The following is an 8,271-nucleotide window of genomic DNA, read 5'->3' as shown; positions in this document are numbered from 1 at the left end:
AGGGAACCCCCCCCCCCCCTTGTAACACTGGCCTGTAAGGAGGGTTTTCTCTATTTGTATGTGGCTTAGGGATTCCAAAGAATTTAAACAAGTGGGGGGGGGGTCTGTAGATAGTCAAACAAGTTATTGTTTAAATTTTACTTTTTGCTGTTTCAGCGGTCTACATATGAATTACACATGATTCTACAGTACTGATTCAAATATTTGTTGTTTGTGCATGTATTTTACATATGTGAAATTTTAAGTGTATATGACAATTATTAAGCACAATGTTTGCATGCTTGATTAATGCAGTTACTTACCTGTTACAGCAATTGCTTATTTTATTCTCATCACATTTTTTATATTCACCTGAGCATTTACAGCGCTGTTTAGTATGATAGTCAAGTGTCTTTAATATTAATAGTTATTTTTCTTGATACATATTAAAGTGCATTGTATTTAACATATAATTAAATCTATCTGTTTATCGTGAAAGACAAGGGTCAGTTTTATCAGAGCCATGGCACTGAGGGTCAGAGCCCTTAGTGTGATCCAAGCAAACAGGGTTTGATTAGCAGTTCCAGCACAGGAGAAGCCAGGCAAGATGGGAGATGAGTAAAGGGGTGTGGACCACTTGCCTATCAAAGCACTAAGGGAGGACACAGCAAAGTGAGATTTCTTGGGTCTATATCAGAAGACCAAATGGAAAAACAGTGAAAAGACCGGACCTCGAACTTGCTATACCCCCGCTAAAAATATATATGAACTCCGAGATCGCACTACAGTGAGGAAAGGGCAAATATTCCAATCTTCACTGTTCCGCGATCTGGCAAACAACACTTCGAGGTCCTGTCTTTTTGCTGTTTTGCCGGTTGATATTTTTTCCATTTGGTCTGCTGATATAGACCCAGATTTCCCCAGTAGATACTAGATAAATCACTCTCTGTACATTAAAGGAGGGGATGGAATTGTTTGCTGGCAATGTCCCTTGTGGAAGTGAGGGATGACCAGTACAGAAAGCCCATTGCACTTCCTACTATGGCTTCACAAGCCAGGCATTCATGAGGACAGCAGGAATAAAAAATGAAATCCCTTGAAACACCATTAATGACTGTCTAAATGATGGCCCCTTCAAGTTGACCCTTATATCAGGGATTGGGAACAAATGGGCCCGTTGGTCAGAAAGGGGCTAATAGTAGACAGGCAATGGGAAGTCATTTGCTTTTTTCTGGTGTGAATTCAGAATTTTGATTCAATCTGTAGTTTGAAAAGTTGCAAAGTAGGAGGGGGCAATAATGCACCATGAAGATCTACTCTGTTCAACTTTTAGCCACCACACTCCTCCTAGATGCACATTTATTCATTTTAACTGATGGAATAGAATGCAGCTAACATAGCTTTTGAGGTGAAGATGATCCCATAATATGCATTTGAAGGCATCAAGTTTAGCTTGAAAGCATGTATGTATAGCAAACTGTATATTACCCTGTTAAGGAATATATAAGGTTGGGTACTCCAATAGTACCATTGACCAGATGAAGAACTTTTACTTGACTTTTTTAACACTCATGTGGTTTACCTACGTGCATCTTATATTTCAGAACATTTTCTGAAAATTACACTTAAAAAGCATAAGATAAACAAATTTAAGTATTTTGTGAACAATAAAAGCTACTAATAAAGTACAAATAGCAATGCTATCAGTAAGTTTTCTTTACAGTGATAATAGTCAGTGCATTCACAGTCTTTAAATAAATACTATAATATGTTATAATCCACAAAAACCCAAAATTATATTTTTTGTTGCATTTTCAGAAAGAAATTGTCATATCTTGGAAACTGTATAACTCAGACATATTAATTTATGTTGACCAAACATAAGCTTTCACATGACAGCAAGAATTTCTTCTACGAGTGTATATTTATTGAGATATTTATAGAAATATGAAAACATATGGTTCATTCTCTAATTTGCAAAATAAATGACACTGAATATCTCTTAATATGTGCTATTTGCAGAGCAAATATCAGTTTCTGTCATCAACATCTAAGGTTTCACCTGATGTCATGCAGCAGTTTGTAAGTCACTTGTTCTTTTAACTATTAAGTACATATGAAAATATTTATTTTCATAATCACTAACAAATAGCTAGCAATATCTAAGGTATAAAGTGCTATAAATGGACATTGACAATGAATTTTATTGCCTCCCATCAAGACATATAATACTATATCCCTTAATAACATGTAGGGCCTAATGTCAAGAAAATATGAACATAAATATGAAAATATAAATAATATTTGAAAATTGGTGATTAATTTCTCTACTGCAGGACATCCTAGACTAACAATCTTAGTGTCATTTTGTTAATCACTCCATGCACTTTCCAATACTGCCGATAATTAACTGGTAAGTCACTTAGTTAAAGAAGCAAGACCCAAAATGTTTTGGGCACCATTAAGAGCTAGGGGTGTGAACTGGAAGTATACAAATAGGCTTGCTGTACCATGTTTTATGTATGTGCATACTTATGTTACATTCTATAATGAATAGATGAATAATTACAAGAATAAGATTTGATGCATGTTAAACAGTGAACTGGTTATTTTAAAAGAAAAAAAAGCATACTTAATTCCTGACACATTGTTTGCATCTGTGATCTGCTATGCATTATACTAAGTGCATTTATAATACCTACATGTATTTAGTGGTTAACATCAGTTGCATTTGTCTATAAAAGGTGACTTGGAAAATGACTGTAAAGACGCATGTTTATGTTATTTTTTAAGGTGTAGTCTGTTTTCTAAATATAGCTGAAAAATATTTAAACTGACATTGTAGCACATTTATTAAACACACACAAACACACACACACACACACACACACACGCACACGCACACACACACGCACACGCACACGCACACACACACACATGCATGCACACATACATACACGCACACACACACATGCATGCACACATACACACACGCACACATCCACTTGTATTTTTTTGAGAAAAAAATCAGTATCTGATATTTATATTTCGTTATCTTTGCATGGAAATATGTAAATACTGCTTTTTTGGTTTAAGCTGGGTAAATATTCTTTACAAAATTAATTTTTATGACATTTAGTAATGCTCAGTGCCGATAACTTGCCATTCTTTCAGTCCTTCCCAAGTACCTCATAAACATTAAGGCAGCGTGTTGTTTTTTGTTTCTATTAAAACATGGAAAAACATAAATAGTGAGGACTTATTTTTTTTTTATATTTACAGCAAATATAGTAAATAAATACATGCTAATAAAGTACAGTACAGTCAAAAGTTAATAAAGTACAGTTTCAAGACCAAGAAAGGAGCAAAAATTAAATATACTATACGGAGCACAGTGTTTTACAATGAACAATACAGTTGAAAGGACATTCTGGTCAGTCATTTGGTTACATTCATCAGTGGCTAGTACAGTAAACATACATTGATTAAGAGTATGGAAAGGAGTTGTTGCAAGCTTTCATGGAAATTAAGGTATGATATGATCTAATTAAGTGAAATTACCCAGGGTCAGGACAATTACATAACCAAGAACTATGTAAATGGGACCGTAGGAGTTTTTTGAAATTATTTTTGTTTTCTGTGGTCCTAATATCTACGGGGATGGTATTCCATGCTTTTGTAACAGAATGGAAAAGAAAGAGTCCCCAGAGCTATTGTTGCACTTATTCTCATTGGGCCAGATTCAGGAAGGCTTACACGGAGTTCAAGAGTAGTGTAAGCCTCCGTGTAAGCCTCCTGATTCAGGAACAGCCCAAATCTCTGTGTAAGAGACAGCTAACACGTCTCTTACATGGACTGGGCGTGGAAATGTTCAATACCTCATTTGCAGCTCAAAGATATGCAAATGAGGTATTTGAGCGATCCACGAAGCAGAAACCAGTCCGTGTAACGGACGTGTTAGCTGCAGAAATGTACTCAGCTGACAACTGAGTACATTTCTGCAAAATTAAAAACGGAGCTATGTCAGCTCCAAATAAAGGGTGCATATGTTTCATTAAGCATGCCAATGGCCAAATATGTGGCCATTGGCATGAAAAAGTGTTGCAAAAATAAGTTATATAACTTTTTTTTTTTCACAGGATTTTTGTGTTTAACTGCAGCACACCCGGGCAAATGGGGTGCGCTACCTAAAACTGAAAACCGAAGCTTATAAGCCCACAATTGTGGGATTTATGTATTACATTGAATGTCAATGGAGGGACTTGCAGACCAAAAACAATATGGCCTCCGTTTATTGATTGTCAAGGGGGGGAAGCTCCGTGTAAGACATGTAACTAGTCATTACTAGGCAATCCTATGTAAATGAGGGTTACAATACTGAATCACACTGTCACATAGGTAATGAGCACTGTCTGAGTAGTGTAAGAGTTAGAGACAGGGGAGGAACAGAGTAAGAGGTAGGTGACATCATGGGGGGGAAGGATAGCAATAAATGTACCAGATTGGAGGGCAATGTAAGGTAAGAGATGACAGACGGACATCAGGGAGGGAGGTGTATCCCAACAGAACACTAGGGAAGTCAAGAAATTGAGGGTCTACGCTATCCCTACACACAAAGTTTCCTGAAATACGTGCATACGCATGTGTGCGCGCGTGTAAGGCAGATTCAACATGTGGGAGTGTGTTGCAAACCGTTTACAACGGTTTGCGCGGGCGTGCACTTGTGTAAGGCAGTGTGCACGCGTTTTAGCATGAATCAGCCTAGCTCACACCGTGTAAGGATGTGTGCGCGCATGTAACACCGTGTAAGGATGTGTGAGCGTGTTTAAGCTGGTGTGCACATTGCTCCCCCTCAGGAAACAGAAAGGAAACAGGAAACAACTAAAATCCAGGGAAACTGCCAGAAGATACTACTGGAGTTAATTGGTGGAAACAATTAGAAGCAGGCAATTACACAGGCAGACTAGAAGCCCAACCCACCACTTAAAACACTGCAAAGAGCAGTGCAGGCTGTTTCTCACAACAGATACTGCCAGAAACTAAGCTATCAGAATTGAAAACTGAAAAAAGCTGAACTCAGAGCAGAAATGCTAGGGGCTGCCATAGCTATTATAATCAGGCATAGGCGAATTGCTGAGGGTGGTGACAATGCAGATGCTGACAGACAACCCAGAGTGAGGAGAAGGAGAAGAGTATACAGGCCCAGGGTCACCTACCATGGGTTACATGAGCTGGAGATAGTAGAGCACTATAGAGTGGACAGAGAGCTCCTGCAGCAGATTGTTGAGCTGTGCAGGCCACGCCTCACACACAGAACCAACAGAGGGGAACCCATCCCAGTGGAAACCAAGGTATGTGTTGGCCTAAGAATACTAGCAACAGGTACCTTCCAGAGACCAACTGGCGATATGATGGGGATATCACAGGCATCAGCCTCCAGGGTACTACACCAGTTCCTGGATGCCATGTCAGCACATGTCGGTGATCATGTATATTTCCCCAATGCCCGTGAGGTATTGGCCAGCAATATGCGTCTCTTCCAGCAAATAGCGGAATACCCTGAGGTACTGGGTGCTATAGACTGCACGCACATACGCATCAAAGCACCAGCAGGAGAGCGGGTAGAGCCTACATTAACCACAAGGGATACCCCTCCATCAACTGCCAGGTCGTGTGTGATGCCCAGGGCATAATAATGAATGTGTGTGCTGGCTGCCCTGGGAGCTACCACGATTCCCATATCTGGCATCTGACGCAGCTGTACCAATCATTTGCCAATGGGGACTTCCCACACGGACACCTAGTGGGGGGATGCAGGTTATGCACTTGAGCCGTGACTGATGACACCCATCAGAAATGCACACACACCTGAACAGGAACGCCATAATGAGGCACACACAAACACGTAATATCATAGAGCGTGTGTTTGGGCTGCTCAAGTCACGGTTCCGGTGTCTGGGCACATCTGGTGGAGCCTTGCAGTACACACCAACTACATGTACCCAAATGATCATGATATGTGCTATGCTACATAATATGATCCTGCGGAAACAGCTGCAGCAGGACCAGCACAGGGCTGGGCCAAACATCCCCACCATTGCCAAGGCCACCACAGGCAGGGGGTGACTCGGAGGAGGAACAACCTGACCTTGTCCCAGTAGGCAGAAGGAGGCGTGCCCAGTATGCCCTGGCCTTGGCAAAGAGGCAACGATAGCACATACGCTTGGTCAGTAGGAACACTGGGACTGATACCCGCTCTGACTCACTCATACAGTAACAGGGATGCCTAACATGACACAACCTGCTGCCAAACATGTACAGGGAGTGTATTATGTGTATCCGACAGAGGTGGCCCTGCAGCACCACCTGAGGCATGAATGCCATGTGTTAAGTAATGTAATATCATGTACCACATGCACACCTGAGGACCCCAACTAACATCCACCCTCAAGAATCATAAACCACAGAAACACAAACCCACCTCATGGGTACCACAAGGGATAGGAACCTAGATGTAATGCTACCCAATGCCAGAAGTATGAACATCAAGATGTGTGCAGTGTAAACACACACAGTATAGAGAATGTAGATATCAGTGCTGTAATAGAAAACAGGGTCAAAGCCCACATCAGCACCCTGACACTACCAGGTCACACGTCATACAGTGATGTACATGTGCAAAAGCATGGAACAAGATACAAAATGAGGGTGACTAGCAATAAATAGCATGGATAACCACACACCCATGTTTGTACCACAACAAGAAGCAACATGGAATAGCCATGGTCAAAAACCAATGGCTAAAACCCACTACTACTATATAGCTTGCTGCAGACCACTGTCCTAATAGCAGGAACTGCCCCAGGCCTATGTGCATAGGTTCATAGGTTCATACTAGGCTAGCTGCCCTAGGGCATTAATAAGCCTAGCCCAGAGTTTTGTGGCTTCTGCCACCCCTTCAAGTTGATGGATAATATGCCCATTATTTTGCTGTGCCTCTGTCAAGCAGTGATACTGAGGTTATCCCTGGGGTATACCTGCAATCTCCCATCCATTGGTCAAGATCTCACTTGAACGAAGCCAGTGAGGTGCTCAGCCTCACATGTACCAGGATGTTGTTCCACAGCATAGGGACTCTCTGGGTGATGAATCTGTCCCTCCAGCACATCCTATTAATATCTGTGTTGAGGTTTAGGTCTCCTGCCCTTGTAGTTCTGATGGATGTAGAGGTCTTGAGGTGAAGCATGTTCAATAATTCTGGGTTGGACATAGCCTTGTATGTCAGGCACAGGTCACCTCTGAGCAGACGGTAAGTGACTGAATACAGCTGGAATCCCTTCAGTCGGGCAGCATAAGAAATATGTTTGAGACCCTTTCACCTCCTGTTGAGGAATTTGTGGGCCCATCCAATTGCCTCAGGTGTTGGGTCAGATACATTCTGAATGGGGCATTGTATGCAATCATTGGTCTGATGAGTGATGAGTACAGGGGAACAATGACCTCCCTTGATCTAGATGTGAATCCCTGCATGATGAGGTGGCCAATGTAGAAGGCCTTCCAAACTACCCTGGCAATGTGAGTGTCAAACAAAGGTTACTGTCAACCTGGGTGCCCAGGTCCCTGATAACCTCCTCTGTGCTTAGAGGATTGCCACCTAGATGGGAAGTAGTGGTAACCTTGTTCTTCCTGAAGGGTATGGCTATGCATTGTTTAGTGTTTAATGTATGGTCATGGCTGTGGCACCAGTTATCCGTGTCTATGAGACCCTTCTGAAGGATGTCTGTGTCAGATGGGTTTCCAACTATGCTTCCCAGTTTGCAGTCATCGTCAAACTTTGTCAGCCATAATCCTCCTGTGTTTGCTCGTACTTCTGAAAAGTAGATGCTGAACAAATGTGGGCCCAGGACTGAGCCCTGTGGGACACCACCTGTGACAGCTCTGGAGTGTGACATGGCACCAGCAACTTCGACCCTGTGTGTTCCGTCACTTAGCTAGTTTGCAACCCATGCTGTGATGTATGGGTTCACAATTAAGCTGGTGATGTTTTCAATGATACCTGAGTGGGGTATTGTGTCGAAAGCCTTTGCCAGGTCAAGGTAGGCTGTGTGGACTGCCCTGCCCACGTCAATGGTCTGGGTGACTGTTTTGAAAAAGTCAACCAAGTTTAAAAGGCATGATCTGCCCTTGACAAAGCCAAACTGGATTGTATCCAATGTCTGCAAGTCCCCTATGTCTTCATTTATAATTCCCATTATGATCCTCTCCATAGCTTAGCAGAACAGGCTTGTCAAG

The sequence above is a fragment of the Protopterus annectens genome, chromosome 1.part0 (genome assembly GCF_019279795.1).
Source record: "Protopterus annectens isolate FY-2018-M chromosome 1.part0, PAN1.0, whole genome shotgun sequence".
Lineage (NCBI taxonomy): Eukaryota > Metazoa > Chordata > Ceratodontiformes > Protopteridae > Protopterus > Protopterus annectens.
This window is presented reverse-complemented; position numbering follows the sequence as displayed.